We start from the raw sequence: 21,654 nt of genomic DNA on the forward strand, positions 1-21,654 counted from the left end.
TATGCCGTCGTGCCACCTTGGTCGGATCGGCCAGATACTTAGTCACGCCCCTCCAGGCACTCTCCGGTCCATGGTCCAGTGGAACCACAACACCCGCACACGCCAGTCAGTCCGGGCGTGTGCATAACAGCGTCCATGTGCCGATTCATGCATGAAGTACTCAAACTATGTATTTTTTGGCCTCTACTTAGCTTTTGCTGACAAATGTTACAGATAACACGAGTTGGGTCATCTTTATCGATCTGAAAAAATGCCCAGGCTATGCAAGGCTTAGCACCCATGCGACCTGAAGAGCCACCACGACTTGTGGTGAGAGGCAGAGTTGTGTTTGAGGATGCAGTTGTTGACGTGCTTCCAGTACTACGTCTCTGTCCAGGAAGGCGCAACCTGACCTCGTCGTCACTAGCATCTTCCTCCACCTCCTCTGCTGACCTCATCTCTTGGCTGACTGTGGGTTGACAGTAAGTGGGATCTCCAACATCATCATCATCACCCTGTGCGTTATCACACCCGTCGTCCTCAGAGCCAACCTGTTCCTGCCCTGACAAAAAACTAAAGTTGTCGCTCCAATCAGGTATTTGAGTCTTATCATCGTCTTCCTCATTGTCTCCAATAACAGGAGTTACAGTTTGGGAATGAGGGTCTACATTATGGTCAGAACCTTCTGCGTCTGGTCCTGGATCCGACTCATAAAGATTCTGGGCATCAGTGCAGATCATTTCCTCGTCTGGATTCACAGAAGCGCTGGAGTCGACCTCTGATTCCCAGGCTATAGTATGAGTAAACAGCTCTGCAGACTCAACCATCTGTTCTACCTCATACTCAGACGGGCAGCTGGAGATTTGGGAGCTGTGAGGAAGCAAGTGCGATTGGGGTGACACCTTTGAGGACTGGAGTATTTGTGATGTTGAAGTTGATGTGGAGGAGAGCCCACTTAAAGGAGCACTTGATATCCGTTGAAGCACCTGCTGTTTTTGTGCCTCATCTGGAATTTGTAGCGATTGGCGTGGCCGTAAGAAAGGGATCTTATGACATTGTCCGCTAAAAGAAGTAGACATTTTAGTTTGGCTGGAAGATGGTCTTTCTTCTGCAGATGTTACTGTTGCTTTAACACCTACCCCACGGACACAACCTTTTTTCCCATTCCCAACACGCCTATTCCCCTTTCCACCAGCAGCAGGCCTTTTTCCACTCATTTTGGTGGTTAACTAATTCACAACTCTGGAGTTGTTTGCACAAAAAAACAATGGATGGGAACCGAGCAGAGCTGAGTGGCCAAACTGTGGTATTAGGCCAAAACTATTGGCTGGGTTAGATGCAGAAAAAAATTATATTCAATTTGCAACCTGATGGAGGTCAGTATAGATGGACTAATAGAGAAAGTCCCACACACTGCTAGAAGGCCAAATATTTTTTCAGAGCTAGATGCAGATAAAAATTATTTTTAATTTACAACCTGATGGAGGTCAGTATAGATGGACTAATAGAGAAAGTCCCACACACTGCTAGAAGGCCAAATATTTTTTCAGAGCTAGATGCAGATAAAAATTATATTCAATTTGCAACTTGATGGAGGTCAGTATAGATGGACTAATAGAACAAGTCCCACACACAGCTAGAAGCCCAAATATTTTTTCAGAGGTACTGTAGATGCAGATAAAAATTATTTTTAATTTGCAACCTGATGGAGGTCAGTATAGATGGACTAATACAACAAGTCCCACACACAGCTAGAAGCCCAATATTTTTTCAGAGGTAGATGCAGAAAAAAATATTTTCAGTTTGCAACCTGATGGAGGTCAGTATAGATGGAGTAATAGAACAAGTCCCACACACAGCTAGAAGCCCAAATATTTTTTCAGAGGAAGATGCAGATAAAAATTATTTTTAATTTGCAACCTGATGGAGGTCAGTATAGATGGACGAATAGAGAAAGTCCCACACACTGCTAGAAGGCCAAATATTTTTTCAGAGCTAGATGCAGATAAAAATTATATTCAATATGCAACCTGATGGAGGTCAGTATAGATGGACTAATAGAGAAAGTCCCACACACTGCTAGAAGGCCAAATATTTTTTCAGAGCTAGATGCAGATAAAAATTATATTCAATTTGCAACCTGATGGAGGTCAGTATAGATGGACTAATAGAACAAGTCCCACACACAGCTAGAAGCCCAAATATTTTTTCAGAGGTACTGTAGATGCAGATAAAAATTATTTTTAATTTGCAACCTGATGGAGGTCAGTATAGATGGACTAATAGAGAAAGTCCCACACACTGCTAGAAGGCCAAATATTTTTTCAGAGCTAGATGCAGAAAAAAATTATATTCAGTTTGCAACCTGATGGAGGTCAGTATAGATGGACTAATAGAGAAAGTCCCACACACTGCTAGAAGGCCACATATTTTTTCAGAGGTAGATGCAGAAAAAAATATATTCAGTTTGCAACCTGATGGAGGTCTGTATAGATGGATTAATAGAACAAGTCCCACACACAGCTAGAAGCCCAATATTTTTTCAGAGGTAGATGCAGAAAAAAATATATTCAGTTTGCAACCTGATGGAGGTCAGTATAGATGGACTAATACAACAAGTCCCACACACAGCTAGAAGCCCAATATTTTTTCAGAGGTAGATGCAGAAAAATATATATTCAGTTTGCAACCTGATGGAGGTCTGTATAGATGGATTAATAGAACAAGTCCCACACACAGCTAGAAGCCCAATATTTTTTCAGAGGTAGATGCAGAAAAAAATATATTCAGTTTGCAACCTGATGGAGGTCAGTATAGATGGACTAATAGAATGATGCTATGCCCAAAAGATTTTACTTCACTAGGTTCAGTAAAAAATTGGTATTCTATACACAGGTGGTATATCTTGCAACACAGATAGGCTACTCCACTGACTAACACACTCTGCAATAGGCCAAAAAGGATTAGCTTTGCTAGATTCAGCCAAATGCTGTGAAAAAAACTTGCACAGCACTGGCACAGACCTGCCTGGCAAAAACTGATAGGAACTGATGTAACCTAGTCCTGAAAAGGACTCCAATTAGAATTAGTCTTTACTCCCACAATCTATCTATTTAAGAGCACAGACCTGCCTGATAAAAGTCGTAGGAAATACTGTAACCTAGTCCTTAAAAGGACTGCAATCACAACTATTCCCTACTCCCAAGTTATCTGTAGATTTGTGCGAAAATTGGCTTGAAATTAACAAGGTATAGCGCACACAGCAACAGCGGTGCCGTCTAACACGCAGCTGCAGCAGTGAGAAAATGGTGGCGATGGGGAAAATGGCTTGGTCTTATAGGGCAAGGACATGTGACATACACTGCCAATGACTCATGCCCTTGCTTGTGTGAAAAAAAGCACTTCGCTCCGTGTGTGCGCTGCTGATAGGCTGACAGATTGCACCTCCCCACTGTAAATGCGGGAAAGAGAAAAAAAAAATGGAGATCTTCATTGTTCCTGCAGAGATCCATCCCCTGCCCCTCCCCCCACCCCGCTGTACACTCAAACTGCGTATTAACATTAATTTTCATCATTACTGAGAAAAAATCCAGTTATGATTTTGGTGCACGAACAGTTATCGAACATAACCTCGAACAGCCGAATTTTTCTCAAATTGTTCGTGTTCGCCGAACGGCTCGAACACCGCCCAAAACAGCTCGAATTTGAGATTGGCGAACAGTTCGAGTAGAACAACGCTCATCTCTACTCCTGACGTCTTATGTGTGGAGTCTGACCTGAATATTGATGGCCTTGTTGCAGCTGGTACTCCACAACTGCCCTCTTCTGCTCACAAATCCTTTGCAACATGTGGAGGGTAGAGTTCCAACAAGTGGGGACATCACACACCAGTCGGTGTGCCGGAAGCTGCAAACGCTGCTGCAACACAGCAAGGGCGGCGGAAGCTGTAGCCGACTTGCGAAAATGAGCTGACAGGCGGCGTACTTTTATGAGCAGATCTTGCAACTCGGGGTATGGTTTAAGAAACCGCTGAACCACGAGGTTAAGCACATGAGCCAGGCATGGTACGTGTGTGATCTCGCCTCGCCTCAGAGCCGCTACCAGGTTACGGCCATGCCTGGATGTAGGTTCAGCGGTCTCAGCCACAGATCTGCCTGCTCTTTCACAGCTGTCCACAACTCACAAGCAGTGTGAGGTTTATCACCTAAGCTTATGAGTTTCAGCACAGCCTGTTGCCGCTTGGCTGAGGCAGTACTGCAGTGCTTCCAGCTTGTAACTGATGTGGTGATATCTGAGATGGAGGCTGAACATGAGGAGGAGGAGGAGGATGATGCGCAGGAGCTGTACACTGTGGGGGCAACTCTGACTGACATAGGGCCCGCAATCCTCGGTGTGGGGAGGATGTGTTCCGTCCCAAGGTCCGACTGGGTCCCGGCTTCCACTGTGCTTACCCAGTGTGCTGTCAGGGAGATGTACGGTCCCTGGCCACAAGCACCTGTCCATGTGTCCGTTGTCAGGTGAACTCTCCCAGTAACTGCGTTGTTGAGGGCACGGCAGATGTTTTGGGACACTTGCTTGTGTAGTGCGGGGATGGCACACCGGGCAAAATAGTGTCGGCTGGGGACCGAGTACCGAGGGACGGCCACCGCCATAAGGTTGCGGAAGGATTCCGTCTCCACCAGCCTAAAAGGCAGCATTTCCAACGCAAGCAGCCGTGAAATGTGCAAATTTAGGACGCTGGCCTGTGGGGCGCTGGCTGAAAATTTGCGCTTTCATTCAAAGGTCTGGGATATGAACAATTGAACGCTGCGGTGGGACGTGGACGTTGATGCTGTTTCTTGAGAAACTGCCATAACAAGTGAAGACTGAGAGGAGGGGGCATCTTTGCATGCAGTGTGGACAGGGGATTGCCTTGCACACACAACAGGGGGTTCGCTAACATGCACATCAGCAGAAGAAGCAGTGGTGACTCCCGCTGACACTGGTCGTGGACCCTGGGGTTCGCCACACAAAGTCGGGTGCTTTGCTGACATGTGCCTGATCATGCTGGTGGTGGTCAGGCTGGTAGTTTTGTCACCCCTGCTGATGCTGGCCTGGCAGGTGGTACAAATGGCCTTTTTGGGTTATCAGCAGAGTCTTTAAAAAAATTCCAGACTCTGGAAGACCTACAGGTTGTACTTGCAACGTCCCCCGTGTTGGTGTTACCGGGAACGGTTGCCCGCCTTCTGTCTGCAGCCACCACACTGCTCTTTCCTGCCTGTTGGGGTACTCTGCCTCCCTCCCCCCGTGTGCTGCTGGCCTTGCTCTGCATGTCCTCCTGCCACGTTGGGTCAGTTACTAGATCATCCACCACCTCCTCCTCTTCCACTTCCGCACAACGGTCCTCCTCCTCACTTTGTGGCAATTGTGTTTCGTCATCGTCCACCTCTTGTGACAAATTGCCAGCGTCGCCTTCCTGTGGCCGTGGCTGTTCAAATATTTGGCCATCGCTACATGGGATCTCCTCTTCCACCACTTCAAGCGGAGCAGGCGAGGGGCACAAATCTGGAAATGGACCAGTGAACAGCTCTTCAGAGTGTCCAACTGTGGGATCAGTTGCTGTCTGATGACACTCGGCATGGTGGGAGGAAGGAGCATCAGGGTGAGGAGGAGTGTGCAGTCGAGAATTCATACTACTAATACTTGACTGTGTGAAGACAGACCGGAGGTGATGGTGACCAGGTGACTGTAAGTATTATCTGATATCCAATTAATAACCTGTTCACACTGATCAGTTTACAATAGTGGTGCTGTTGTGTGCTTCCCTAGTAATTCGGTCAAGAACTGGGAGCGAGAAGATGTGGCTGTTGGTTGTGGCACATTTTCACCCTGGCCGCGGTCCCATCCTCTGCACGCACCATCACCAGAACATCCAGTTCCACGTCCCTTGCCAAGCGCCTTGCCCATTGTAAATGAAGTAAAACAGTTTACACTCACACTATCAATGGCAAAAGGGTAATAAAAAGGAGATTTGAACCGTGGAAGAGGAAAACCACAGTTCTAGTTCTCTGGCCTACACCAGACTCTTTTAAACAGATATATTGATGTCTGAACAGTCAGCGAGACACTGAAAATGTTTTTTTTTATACAAAAAACACAAAAAAGTGGGTAATGCAGATATTTGAACCGTGGAACTGCAAAACCACAGTTATAATTTCCTGGTGTATACCAGACTTGTTAAAATAGATATATTGGTGTCTGAACAGTCAGCGACACACTCAAACTGTTTTTTTTTATGGTAAAAAGGCAAGCAGGTTGATAACACCCAGATTTGAACCGTGGAAGAGGAAAACCACAGTTCTAGTTCTCTGGCCTACACCAGACTCTTTTAAACAGATGTATTGCTGTCTGAACAGTCAGCGAGACACTGAAAATGTTTTTATTTATGCAATAATGACAAAAAAGTGGATAATACAGAGATTTGAACCGTGGAACTGCAAAACCACAGTTATAATTTCCTGGTGTATACCAGACTTGTTAAAATAGATATATTGGTGTCTGAACAGTCAGCGACACACTCAAACTGTTTTTTTTATGGAAAAATGGCAAGCAGGTTGATAACACCCAGATTTGAACTGTGGAAGAGGAAAAACACAGTTCTAGTTCTCTGGCCTACACCAGACTCTTATAAACAGATATATTGGTGTCTGAACAGTCAGCGAGACACTGAATATGTTTTTTAATCCATAAAAGACAAAAAAGTGGATAATACAGAGATTTGAACCGTGGAACTGCAAAACCACAGTTATAATTTCCTGGTGTTTACCAGACTTGTTAAAATAGATATATTGGTGTCTGAACAGTCAGTGACACACTCAAACTGTTTTTTTTTATGGAAAAAAGGCAAGCTGGTTGATAACACCCAGATTTGAACCGTGGAAGAGGAAAAACACAGTTCTAATTCTCTGGCCTACACCAGACTCTTTTAAACAGATATATTTGTGTCTGAACGCTCACAGACACACTCAATTTTTTTTTGGGGGGTGGGGAATACGAAAAGGTTAATAAGACGGGTATTTGTACAGTCTGACAGAGGAAAAAAAACAAAACAGGATTTAAATGAAAAAAAAAGGATTTTTTCTGGCCCCTGAGACCTCGGGCTAAGTCTAGAAATTTGACGAGCAGGAGCACACAGGATTGTAATGCGGTGTTTGTTGGTATAACCACTGCATCTCCTATACAGCCTGCCTGCCTGCCTGATATCTGGGATGGATATTAGTCCTGAGAAGGACTGTTTGTTTGATTTGGCAGGCTTTAGAGACCCTACACTAACTATTTTGCAGTATAAATCTCTCCCTTGCTCTGCAGCACTGACCCTACACTGTCCAATCCGGAGCGACTGAGTCCAAGATGGCGGCGCCCGGTTTTAAATACTCGAGGTGACGCTGTGCGGCCAGCCAATCACTGTAATGCCCACAAACAACATGGCTGCGGCATTACAGTGACTGGCTGGCAATCCCTGCATGTTGATTGGCTCTGCAAAGAGCGCCAAATGTGCAGGGCGGAGACCCGAGCTCCCGCCTGAGTAACCCGGAAATGCTCGGTGGTCGCCGAACATCCTGAGTAGTGAGATGCTCGGGCAAGTACCGAGCAGGGTCGAGCATACTCGCTCAACACTAATTATCCATTTGTAGAAGCCATCCTCTTTTCAACTTCAGCTTTATAAGAATGATGTTATGTTTGCATCAAGAATTTGTTGAAATTTCATTGAATTTATTCTTCCCTCTACCCGTGAAATGTTCCCTGTGCCATTAACTGTAACAAAGCTTCAAAGCATGATTCATCCACCCCCTTTCTTAATGATTGTCGAGATGTTCTTTTCCTGAAATTATGTGCCCTTTTTTCTCCACATATAACTTTGATCATTGTGGCCAAAGAGTTCTATTTTAACCTCATCGGTCCACATTCCTTGCTTCCAAAATACATCAGGCTTGTTTGGATGTTCTTTTTCATACTTCTGATGCTGAATGTTATGGTAAGGTTTTCTTCTTATGACTCTTCCATGAAGGCCATATTTATGCAGGTGTATCTAAACTGTAAAACAATGTACCATTACTCCAGAGTCTGCAAACTCTTTCTGAATGTCTTTTGTAGTTAAGCAGGGGTTCTGATTTGCCTCTTTAGCAATCCTACAAGCAGCTCTCACTGAAATTTTGCTTGGTCTTCCAGACTTTATCTTGACCTCCACTGTTCTTGTTAACTGCCATTTCTTAATTATGTTTTGAACTGAGGAAGGGCAAGTGGAAAATGCTTTGCTAACTTCTTATAGCCTTCTCCTGCTTTGTGGGCCTCTACCGTTTTCATTTTCAGAGTGCTAGGCAGCTGCTTAGAAGAACCCATGGCTGCTGTTTGCTTTTTGTAATTTTTAAAATGTAAAAAATTGCTAAATAAATATATTTTGTTCTTCTATACCTTTAGGCCTTTTAAAGATCATTTCATCTTCAACTTGCTTAACTGTTCACAATAACAGTAATTTTGACCAGGGGTGGCCAAACTTTGACATGCCACTGTATCTCTTTTCTATAACAAAGAGAGAGAGAGAGAGCTCCAAATGTTTGAACTACAAAAAGAATGAGAAATGTGTATAACATGCAATATGGACACGTGAAAGTGGTTTGTAGAAGAGGTTATAGCATACCTGAAGCGCGCTTACGTAAAGGAGATTCTGCCTATACCATGTAGTTCTTGGCTGATTCCTGACCTTTCTCAGAATCATCCTTACTAGTGACAAGCGAGCACTAAAATGCTCGGTCACTCGATGTTCGAGTAGAGCAAATTGGAATGCTCGAGAGCTCGACCCGAGCAACGAGCCCAATGTAAGTCTGTGGGAAACTCGAGTATTTTTCAGGCGGCTCCCCCCGGCGGTCTGCAGAGGGCCTAAAAATTGCCCAAATCGGTGGGAACAGTGCTCAAATGAGCATTTTTCCTGCGGCCCCCGGTCTGCAGGGGGCCTAAAAATTGCAGGGAACAGTGCTCAAATGACAAGGGAGCAGCATGGGGAAGACCCCTGGAAGCATCTCTGACTCTCAGGTCACTGCTGTCAACAATGTTGTCAGAATATTATGCCACTTTTAAGGATTGACAATAAAACATACAAAAATTTAACCAAAATGGATATTCCTGGGAAAAATGTTAATGAACATCCTTTACAAGATAATGACTTGTATATAAGGCAAAATAAATATTGTAAGGCAGTGACCGGGATCGTATACAAGGGACGTTATATCTCCCCCAGAATGTGCACAGAGACCTATTAAAACCATTGGAGTGCATTGCAATGCACACCTGCGGTTGCAATGCAGGAATGAAGGTGAGCATGGACCTAGTCAGGCTATCTGGCTAAGGCAGATTAGTAAAAACCTGGCAGGGCTTTTATTTCTGGGAGGAGGTCACAGGAGGCAGTGGGGCGGCCTCCTCCCTCCATCCCAGGTTTTCCAGTGGCTCTTGCCACAAGTCCTTTAAAACCCCTGTACTAAGGATTAGTGCTGTTCTATGTTGAAACCTGCTAGGAGCATAGCAGGAAACCCTCAGCAGGACTGAGGGTGGCTGAACCCCTGCCTGGGATCCCTCTGCACCTGACAGGCTCTGAGCGGCCGGCACGGCTGTCACCCTCGGCAACCATTGTGTATGGACTTTCTGTTAACCCGGCTGCGAACCGGAGGACTTTCTGTTAACCCGTGAGTTGCTGAAGTAAAAGCTGTTTATGTTCGACTTGCTTGGGTCACTGCCTCAGTTACTGCACGGTGTGAACACTGCCGCCTTACAATATACAGAAACAAAAATGCTCCTCCACACTTTGGGCTATGTTCACATGCAGCGTTTTTGATGCATTTTTGCACTTTTGCATTGCTTTCAACCAAGACAAATGCATTCACTGGGAAATGTAATTTTAACATTTTACAACCTCATCTGGCCATGTGGTGTGAGACACATGCATACAGTGCTGAAAAGACATGGGATCAGCATGGGGAAGACCTCTGGAAGCATTTCTGACTCCCAGGTCACTGCCTAAAAGTGTGCCCATCATAAGTGATCCTTGGAGCATGCGTAGATGCCTCCCGTCATGCACCTGTCGTTGCAGATTTGCAACAATCACCGTCCACGTCCTTGTCCCAGTGCAGCGTTCAGTTGTCCCTACTACATTCCTTGGAATGCAAGCGCAAGTATGCAGCCAGCCACCCACCCACGTACAGGCTGCAATACTATACTGCCAAATTTTTGACAGCTGCTTGCACTTTCATTTCATTGCAGTGTGTCAGTCAAGCTATTCACACTAGGACTCTGTGTAGAATAATATTAGAAAATTACAGGCCTGCTATTTAAAACTGTTGTTCTCTGTCAGACATATCACCTATAACTGCATTCCAAAATCAGCCATTTCTCGTGAACGTGGAAAATATTGTCCTCCATTTAAAATGGGCAAGGTGCGTGGCAAGGGACGGGAAGTGGACGTGATGGTGCATGCAGAGGCTGAGGCCAAGAACGTGGCCGTGGGCAAGTTGAAATTGTGCCACAACAAACATCCACATTTTGTCGCTCAATCTTACTGTCCCAATTACTAGGGGACCGCAGTATACCACTATTGAACCCAGTGCAGTGTCAAAAGGTTGTTAATTGGATAGCAGATAATGCTTCCAGTCACTTTGCCACCTCCACCACCATGCCTTCAACACGGTCAAGTCTCAGTAGCTGTGAGTGTGGACCGCATATTCCTCACCCTGATCCTCCTTCCTCCCACCATGCCGAGTGCCCTGAGACAACTGATCCCACACTTGGACAGTCAAAGGAGCTGTTCACTTTTCCATTTGTAGATTCGAGCCTCTCGCCCGGCCAGCTTCAAGCGAGTCAAGAGGAGAACACGTGTAGTAATACCAAAATATTGGAGCAGCCACGGTCAAACGAAGGCAACAGTGGGAAAGTGCAATTACTATTGCAAGAAGTGGATGATGATGATGACGATGAGACACAATTGCCAGAAAGTCAGGAGGAGGACGAAGGTGCGGAAGTGGAAGACGAGGTGGTGAATGATATGGTAACTGACCCAACCTGGCAGGGGGACATACAGAGCGAGGACAGCAGCACACAGGAGGAGGGAGGCGTAGCACCACAAAAGGCAGGAAAAAGCAGTGTGGTGGCCGCAGACACAAGGCAATAAAGCGTTCCTCGTAACGCCAACACGACGGAAGTTGACAGTACAACAATTACGTCTTCCCGAGTCAGGTTGTTTTTTAAAAACTCTGAAGATAACCCCAAAAAGTCCATTTGCACCACTACCAGGCCAGCATCAGCAGAGGTAGCAAAACTACCATCCTGACCACCACCAGCATGATCAGGCACTTGGCAGCAAAGCACCTGACTAAGTGGGTCTAACCCCAGGGTCCAGAAACAGTGTCTGCGGGTAACACTACTGCTTCTTCCGCTGTTGTGCGTGCAAGCCAATCCACTGTCCATGGCGCATGTCAAGATGCCTACCACCCTGCACGTGTCGTTGCACACTCTCAACTAGCACCATCAGCAAGCACGTCCATGTCCTTGTCCCAGCGCAGCGTTCAATTGTCCCTACCCCAGTCCTTGGAATGCAAGCGCAAATATGCAGCCAATGCCCCACAGGGGTTCACACATTCACACATTTCGCGACTGTTTGCACTCAAAATGTTGCCTTTTAGGCTCATGGAACAAGAATCTTTCCGCAACCTGATGGCGGTGGCCGTCCCTCGGCACTCGGTTCCCAGGTTCCACTATTTCTCTCGGTGTGCCATCCCCGCATTACACGAGCACGTGTACCACAACATTAGCCGTGCACTCAGAAACGCAGTTACTGGGAAAGTCCACCTAACCACGGACACGTGGAAAAGTGCTTATGGGCAGGGATGGTACATCTCGCATACGGCACACTGGGTTAACATAGTGGAAACTGGAACACAGACGGACCTTGGGACGGAACACGTCCTCCCGACGCCGAGGACTGCGGGCCATGAGTCAATCAGATTTGCCCTCACAATCTACAGCTCCTGCACTTCTTCCTCCTCCTCCTCTTCAGCCTCCATCTCCAAAGTCACAAACTTTAAGCACTGCAGCACTGCCTCGGCCAAGTGGCAACAGGCTGTGCTGAAGCTAATATGCTTAGGTGACAAACTTCACACTGCTGAGTTGTGGACAGCTCTAAAAGAGCAGGCAGATCTGTGGCTGACACCGCTGACCCTACAGCCAGAGATGGTCTTGTGTGACAATGGCCAGAACCTGGTGGCGGCTCTGAGGCAAGGCCGATGATGCCTGGCCCATGTGCTTAACCTCGTGGTTCAGCGGTTTCTCAATAGCTACCCAGATCCGCCAGATCTGCTTATCAAAGTAGGCCGCCTGTGTGCCCATTTTAGAGAATCAGCTACAGCTTCCGCCGCCCTTGCCGTGCTTCAGCAGCGTTTGCAGCTGCCAGCTCACCGACTAATCTGCGATGTCACCTTGCGTTGGAACTTTACCTTGTTGATGCTGGTAGTCAACAACTGCCATATTCTGCTCACAAATCCTTCCTAACATCTGCAATATATTCAGTTCAGATTACACACATAAGACCTCAGGAGTGGACATGGATGTCAGACATATGTACCATTCTCCCAAACTTTGAAGACTCCACCAAGATGGTGAACGGCGATGGTGCCATAGTTAGCATCACCATCCCGCTTCTCTGTCTTTTAAAACGCTCTCTGCTCTAAATTAAAGAGGATGCATTGAAGACGGAGCATGATGAGATGGAGGAAGGAACCATACAGGGTGATTCCACAGAGCCCAGCCTCATCTCATCCCATTGGGTGACAAAGAGGAAGAGGAGGAAGAGGAAGAACAGGAGCTATTTTTTTGCGCTATAGATAGTGCTACCTGCACAACTGTCATACCGTCTGTTCAGCGTGGATGGCCTGAGGACAGGGAGGAGGAGGAAGATGAGGTGGAGAGCATGGTCAGTCGTCCTCTTGGTGAGGACAGGGAAGTCTTGCCTGTTAGCAGTCTGGCATGCATGGCTGAGTTTATGCTACGCTGCCTTTCCCGTGACCCTCGCGTTGTCCAAATTTTAGTTGACAGTCATTACTGGTTGTTGACACTTCTAGACCATGCTACAAGGAGAACTTTCTGTCTCTTATTCCCTTGCAGAACAAGCCTAATAAAATGGTGTAGCACGGGAAGGCCTTTGTTGCGGAATTATTTTAAAAATTCCCATCTGAAAACGCTGGCGGCAGAGGTCATAGTTCGTTGGACAACCAAGGAGTACAGGCGAGAGAGTCACAAATGCAATCCAGCAGAGGCAGGGGAACACTGTCAAAGTTTTGGGATAGCTTTCTCAGACCCTTCCATCGCACAGGCCCTGCGCACGGGGTACTCTCCCAAGGAGGGAAAAGTTTTGGAAGATGGTGAGGGAGTACCTTCCAGACCGTACCAACGTCCTCCGTGATTCATCTGTGCCTTATAATTATTGGGTAACCTAGCTGGACACGTGGAATGAACTGGCTCTCGACGCCTTGGAAGTCCTGGCCTGCCCTGCCACTAGCGTTTTATCAGAGCGGGTTTTTAGTGCCGCTGGTGGAATTATAACTGATAAGCACATTCGCCTGTCAACTGAAAATGCTGACAGGCTGACTCTTATAAAAATGAACAAGGGCTGAATTGGGCCAGACTTCTCAACACCACCGAATAATAGCAGCGTAACATAAACTCAAATACAGTGGGTTTTTTGGGAGGTCTAACTCTATTCCCATGCACCTCTATCTTCACACCCAGACATGGGTATACGCTTCCTAATTTTGTCTATTTGCTCTTGTCCTCCTCCTTCTCCTCATCCTCATCCTCCACATCCTTCTCCATATCACCACCATATCTACCATATCACCATATCTACGTCTCTTCAAAGGGCACTGGAGTTCCTCCAAATTTTTGGTAGCCGTTGCATTCACTGCATAGGCAAACAGTATGGGAGACCCACTTCCTAATAATGGGAATATTGTTTTCAGGAGGCCATCTGACCTCTATGTCTCTTGCAAGGGGCATTGGAGTCTCTCCAAATGTTTGGCAGCCATTGCATTCACTGCATAGGCAAACAGTATGGGAGACCCACTTCCTAATAATGGGAACATTGCTTTCAGGAGGCCCTCCGAACTCTATGTCTCTTGCAAGGGTCATTGAAGTTCCTTCAAATATTTGGCATCCGTTGCATTCACTGCATAGGCAAACAGTATGGGAGACCCACTGCTTTATAATGGGAATATGTCGTTACTGTGGCCCAGCTCTATGTGCCTTTAAATTGTTAATGGGGTTTTTCTCAAATTTTGGCAGCCCTTGCAGTCACAGCATGGGCATTACCACTATAGGAGACCCACTACTTTATAATGGGAACATTTTTTTTTACTGGGACCCTCCTCTATGTCTCTTCAAAGGGGTTTTAGGTTGCATCCAAATTTTTGCCAACCCTTGCAGTCACTGCATACGCAATAACAGTATAGGAGACCCACTCTTTAATAATGGGAACAAAACATAGCCGACTGCTGGCCCTTTAAGAATAGTAAGGCTGTAAAAATAGTGTTTGTGACTTTCACAATCTCTCCTTCATAAATGTGTGTCTGATGATGTGTCAAACATCGCATGGCCAGATAAGGTTGTAAAATGTTAAAATTACATATACTGGTGAATGTATTTTTCACCTTTCAAAGCAATGCAAAAGTGCAAAATCGCATCAAAAATGCTACGTGTGAAAATAGCCCAAAGTGTGGAGGAGCATTTTTGTTTTTGGTTATTTATTTTGCCTTATGTAGCGCCGGCGTCCCTGCCCTCTGCTAGGCAGGGACGCTGTTCCCCTCACCTCCCTGCTCCGTGCCTGGCGTCCTCCTCCCGCTCTGCTGGCAGCGCGCGCTCCTTCCCGGCCACTGTGCTTAGGGCGCGCGCGCGCGCTCTCCCTCCCTCTTAAAGGGGCCGCGCGCCGTCCTAAGGAGTCCCCGGCCAATGGCCGGAGGACTTCACCATATATAAGGCACCTCCTCCAAAATGGAGGTGCCCGAGCAATGTTGTTGCACTGTTCACTACTCTGCTTCAGCCCTCAGGTCCCGTTGCCAGTTACCTGCCAGTTACCTGCCAGATTCCTGCCTGATTATCTGCTACCTGCCTGCTAGTCTGAGGTCCGACGGTCTGCCTTACTACTCCTGTCAGTTTGTCTAAGGACCAGCCTGCCCGCTCACCTGGGAGCGCACACCAGCCACCTGCCTGCTTGCCTGAGGTCCGACGGTCTGCCTTCCTACTCCCGTCAGTCTGTCTATGGACCAGCTTGCCCGCTCACCTGGGAGCACACACCTGCTACCTGCCTGCTAGTCTACCTGGAGGCTCCGCCGTCACATGCTGTGACCACCTGCCTGTCCAGTGACTCCTGCTCGCTCACCTGGGAGCGCTCATCTGCTGCCTGTCTGCTAGCCTACCTGGAGGCTCTGCCGTCACGTGCTGTGACCACCCGCCTGTCCAGAGACTTCTGCCCGCTCACCTGGGAGCGCTCATCTGCCGCCTGTCTGTTGGTCTTCCTGGAGGCTCCGCCGTCACATGCTGTGACCACCCGTTTATCCAGAGACTCTCGCCTGCTCACCTGGGAGCTCAAGTCTACCATCAGCCGCCACAGGTCGTACCAACCCTTAACCCAGAGACTGCCCCGGTCACTTGCCGTGATCATCTGCCCGTTCACCCAGAGACTGCCCCAGTCACTTGCCGTGATCTCCTGCCCGTTCTTCCAGAGACTGTCCCGGTCACTTGCCGTGACCATCTGCCCGTTCACCCAGAGACTGCCCCAGTCACTTGTCGTTATCTCCTGCCCGTTCTTCCAGAGACTGTCCCGGTCACCTGCTGTGACTGCCTGCCTGGTCGCCACCCGCTCCCTTACAAGGACTGCCCCCTTGTATAGTAGCTCAGAGGTTCCGTCTCCCAGACCCGTTACAGTTTGCTCGGGCCATGGAACCCGGTGGCACCCAAGCTCCCTCGCTCTCGGACCTCTGTCATGAACTGTCCCGTCAGAGGTCCCAACAGGAGTCCATCCTGGGTCACCTGCGGAATGTAAATTCTCGCCTGGACACTCTGACTGCTCCACCAGCAACCACCGCCTGTGCCATGACTCGCAACCCGGCAGCTCCGCTGCCCACCAATACCATGGTATCCTACCCCGGACCCCGGCTTTCTGCACCTCCTCGCTTCGGAGGCGACCCCGCCCAGGCTCGGGGCTTCATTAATCAGTGCACCCTGCACTTTGAACTATTGTCCCACCAGTTTAACTCCGACCGGGCCAAAATTGCCTTCATCATGTCCCATCTCACCGGGGAGGCCCTGGCCTGGCTAAATCCTCTATGGGAGAGAGGAGACCCCCTGGTGTCCGACCTGCCTGCCTTCCTCACGGCTTTCCGGAAAGTCTTCGACGAACCCGGACGGAAGACCTCATCCGCATCGTCTCTGCTACGCCTCCGTCAGGGAAGTCTCACCGTGGGCCAATATGCCATACGGTTCCGTACCCTTGCCTCGGAGCTGGCCTGGGATAACGACGCTCTGGTATCCGTCTTCTGGGAGGGTCTCTCCGGCCGTATTAAAGATGAACTTGCCGGTCGGGACGTTCCTACCACTCTCGATGACCTAATAACTCTTGCCACCCGGATTGACCTACGGTTCCAGGAGCGTGCCAAAGAGGTCACCCGTGAGAGGAGGTTTCCACGTCTAGCTCCTACTTTTCAGAAACCCGTCACTCCCTCCGTCTCTCCCCAGGTACACTCTCCTGAGCCTATGCAGGTCGACCAGACCAAGATGGTCAAAACCCGTCAGGACTTACGCCGTGCCGAGGGGAGCTGCTTCTACTGTGGCAGTAAGAAGCACCGGATCCGTGCCTGCCCAGAGAGGTCGGGAAACGCCTGTGTCTAGGTTCGCTCAGAGAGGTCGACCTAGACAAGAATAAATCCTCTCCATCTCTGCTGCTGTCAGTTTCAATCGTCTGCGGGGAGAACGGTTATTTCGAACTAGCCCAACTGGACTCTGGAGCAGCCGGGAATCTTATTTCACAGTCCCTGGTAGAGAAGTACCGCATCCCCACCAAACCTCTGGCTGTACCCTTGTCTGTTGCTGCCGTGGATGGGGGTCTCTTACCACGCCCCATCCAACTCATCACCGAATCCATTACTCTGCAAGTGGGAATGCTGCATTCTGAGAGTATCTCCTTTCATGTTCTGCCTGGACTCTCTCACGCCCTCCTGCTAGGTCTACCTTGGCTCCAGAGACATGCACCCGTGCTTGACTGGCAGACCGGAGAAGTCCTTCGCTGGGGACAGGACTGCCATAAGACCTGTCTGGTTCCCGTCCATCCCGTCCGTCCTTCTCCTACCCCAGCTAATCTACCTGGACTTCCGATTCCTTATTGGTCTTATGCTGATGTCTTTAATAAAAAGGAAGCAGAGACACTACCCCCTCATAGACCATACGACTGCCCTATCGACTTGTTACCCGGTACTACTCCTCCCCGTGGGCGTATTTATCCATTATCCGCTGCTGAGACCCGGTCGATGTCCGAATATATTGAGGAGAATCTGGCCAGGGGATTCATCCGGAAGTCCACCTCCCCGGCGGGAGCAGGCTTCTTCTTCGTAAAAAAGAAGGACGGCTCTCTCCGTCCCTGTATAGACTATAGAGGCCTTAACCAGATCACGGTGAAAAATAAGTACCCCCTTCCGCTCATTCCGGAGTTATTTGATCGTCTGAGAGGGGCTAGAATCTTCACCAAACTGGACCTCCGTGGGGCTTACAACCTGGTTCGTATCCGTCAGGGGGATGAATGGAAGACGGCATTCAACACCCGGGACGGCCACTATGAATATCTGGTAATGCCCTTTGGTCTCTGTAACGCTCCTGCCGTCTTTCAAGAGTTGGTCAATGACATCTTCCGGGACCTTCTCTACTCCTGCGTAGTGGTGTACCTGGACGACATCTTGGTCTTCTCTCCGGATCTCCAGACCCACCGGAGGGACGTTCGTCAGGTCCTGCTCAGGCTCAGGCAGAATCGCCTCTTCGCTAAATACGAGAAGTGCCTCTTTGAGCAGACCTCGCTTCCGTTTTTAGGCTACATTATTTCTCAGACCGGCCTATGAATGGATCCAGAGAAACTGTCTGCCATCGAGAAATGGCCCCGACCGGAGGGGTTGAAGGCCATTCAGTGGTTCCTGGGCTTCGCCAACTACTACCGCCTCTTCATACAACACTTCTCTTCCCGGACTGCCCCAATTTCCGCGCTCACCCGTAAGGGTACTAATCCCAAAGAGTGGCCGCCCGAAGCAGAGGAGGCCTTTCTTTCCTTAAAACAGGCCTTCTCTTCCGCCCCGGTGCTGCATCGCCCGGACGGCAACAAGCAGTTCTTCCTGGAAGTTGACGCCTCCTCCTCTGGAGCCGGAGCGGTACTTACTCAAAAATCATCTTCCGGGAGGATGGTAACTTGCGGCTTCTTCTCTAAACTCTTCTCCTCCTCTGAGCGCAATTATTCCATAGGAGACCGAGAGTTATTGGCCATCAAGCTGGCATTGGAGGAGTGGCGTTACCTGCTCGAGGGGGCTCTTCACCCGGTAATAATTTACACTGACCACAAGAACTTGGCTTACCTCCAGCATGCCCAGAGACTTAACCCGCGCCAAGCCCGGTGGTCCTTGTTTTTTGCTCGCTTTGATTTTGTTCTTCATTTTCGCCCGGCTGACAAAAACGTCAAGACGCCTTGTCTCGATCCTTTCTGGTGTCTGATCTCGAGGAAGATCCGAAACACATCATCGATCCCGCCAGAGTAATGCAGGTGGCTCCCGTGAGTCTAAATAGTCTCCCTCCCGGAAAGACGTTCGTATCAGTACCTGATCGGGAGAAGATCCTTCACTGGGGTCACTCATCTAAACTAGCTGGCCATGCCGGTCAGAAAAAGACCCTCCAGCTTATTACCCGGCACTACTGGTGGCCTACCCTGCACAAGGACGTAATAGACTTTGTTTCTGCCTGTGTGTCCTGCGCCCGCAACAAGGTTCCGAGACATCTGCCAGCCGGTCGCCTCCTTCTGCTCCCAGTACCTGCTGCCCCCTGGCAGCATATAGCAATGGACTTTATAACAGACCTCCCAGTCTCTGCCGGTTGTACGGTCATTTGGGTGGTCGCTGACCGCTTCTCCAAGATGGCTCATTTCGTTCCCCTGCCAGGCCTCCCGTCTGCACCCGAGCTAGCTAAAGACTTTATTCATCACATCTTTCGTCTTCATGGCCTGCCCCTCCACATCGTGTCGGATCGTGGGGTACAGTTCACCTCACGCTTCTGGAGAGCCACTTGTAAACTGCTAGATGTCACCCTGGACTTCTCTTCCTCTTACCACCCACAGTCCAATGGTCAAGTGGAGCGGATCAATCAGAACCTGACCAGTTACCTCCGGCACTTCGTTAATGCCCATCATTCTGACTGGGTGGATCTCCTACCATGGGCCGAGTTCTCTTATAATAATCACGAGAGCGAATCCTCCTCCAAATCCCCGTTTTTTGTAGTCTTCGGTCAGCATCCTCGGATTTCTTTTCCTGTCTCCACCTCTGTGGACAACCCGGCTGCGGAATCTCTCGTTAGCAAATTTTCCTCCATTTGGGAGAGTACCCGATCCGCACTCCTTCAGTCGTCCGAACGGATGAAAAGACATGCTGACAAAAAACGCCTGGATCCTCCACAATTTCGTCCCGGAGATAAAGTCTGGCTCTCATCTAAATATGTCCGGCTCAAGATACCTTCTTACAAGTTAGGGCCTCGGTTCATCGGCCCCCTGGAGGTCATCAGTCAGATCAACCCGGTGGCCTATAAATTGAAACTCCCGGCCAACTTACGGATCCCTAACTCCTTCCATGTATCTCTCCTCAAACCTGTGGTACTTAACTCTTTTTCCAAGTCTACAGGTACGCCTCCTGCTCCGGTTTCTGCTGAGGACGAGTTTGAGGTAGAGAACATTCTTGCCACCAAAAGGGTAAGAGGAAAGACCTTTTTTCTAGTAGATTGGAAGGGGTTTGGTCCTGAGGAGAGAACGTGGGAGCCCCGGGAGAACATCCATGCCCCTCTTATCCTTGCTAAATTTCTGTCTGGCCTAAAAAAGGGGGGGCCTAAAGGGGGGGGTACTGTAGCGCCGGCGTCCCTGCCCTCTGCTAGGCAGGGACGCTGTTCCCCTCACCTCCCTGCTCCGTGCCTGGCGTCCTCCTCCCGCTCTGCTGGCAGCGCGCGCTCCTTCCCGGCCACTGTGCTTAGGGCGCGCGCGCGCGCTCTCCCTCCCTCTTAAAGGGGCCGCGCGCGCCGTCCTAAGGAGTCCCGGGCCAATGGCCGGAGGACTTCACCATATATAAGGCACCTCCTCCAAAATGGAGGTGCCCGAGCAATGTTGTTGCACTGTTCACTACTCTGCTTCAGCCCTCAGGTCCCGTTGCCAGTTACCTGCCAGTTACCTGCCAGATTCCTGCCTGATTATCTGCTACCTGCCTGCTAGTCTGAGGTCCGACGGTCTGCCTTACTACTCCTGTCAGTCTGTCTAAGGACCAGCCTGCCCGCTCACCTGGGAGCGCACACCAGCCACCTGCCTGCTTGCCTGAGGTCCGACGGTCTGCCTTCCTACTCCCGTCAGTCTCTCTATGGACCAGCTTGCCCGCTCACCTGGGAGCACACACCTACTACCTGCCTGCTAGTCTACCTGGAGGCTCCGCCGTCACATGCTGTGACCACCTGCCTGTCCAGTGACTCCTGCTCGCTCACCTGGGAGCGCTCATCTGCTGCCTGTCTGCTAGCCTACCTGGAGGCTCTGCCGTCACGTGCTGTGACCACCTGCCTGTCCAGAGACTTCTGCCCGCTCACCTGGGAGCGCTCATCTGCCGCCTGTCTGTTGGTCTTCCTGGAGGCTCCGATGTCACATGCTGTGACCACCCGTTTATCCAGAGACTCTCGCCTGCTCACCTGGGAGCTCAAGTCTACCATCAGCCGCCACAGGTCGTACCAACCCTTAACCCAGAGACTGCCCCGGTCACTTGCCGTGATCATCTGCCCGTTCACCCAGAGACTGCCCCAGTCACTTGCCGTGATCTCCTGCCCGTTCTTCCAGAGACTGTCCCGGTCACTTGCCATGACCATCTGCCCGTTCACCCAGAGACTGCCCCAGTCACTTGTCGTGATCTCCTGCCCGTTCTTCCAGAGACTGTCCCGGTCACCTGCTGTGACTGCCTGCCTGGTCGCCACCCGCTCCCTTACAAGGACTGCCCCCTTGTATAGTAGCTCAGAGGTTCCGTCTCCCAGACCCGTTACACCTTATATACAAGTCATTACCCTGGAAACAATGTTCCCTAACATATTTCCCAGGAAATTCCATCTTGGATTCGTTTTTGTATGTTTTATTGTGAGTCTGTAAAAGTGGTGTAATACCTCTGACAACGTTGTTGACAACAGTGACCTGGGAGTCAGAAATGCTTCCAGGGGTCTTCCCCATGCTGTTCCCTCATCATTTGAGCACTATTCCCATTGATTTGGGCAATTTTTAGGCCCTCTGCAGACCCCCGGGGGGAGCTGCCTGAAAAATACTTGAGTTTCCCATAGACTTACATTGGGCTC

Source organism: Phyllobates terribilis, unplaced genomic scaffold (assembly GCF_046119375.1).
Source record: "Phyllobates terribilis strain yellow unplaced genomic scaffold, ASM4611937v1 Scaffold_1__5_contigs__length_1240528914, whole genome shotgun sequence".
In the NCBI taxonomy this organism is placed as follows: Eukaryota; Metazoa; Chordata; class Amphibia; order Anura; family Dendrobatidae; genus Phyllobates; species Phyllobates terribilis.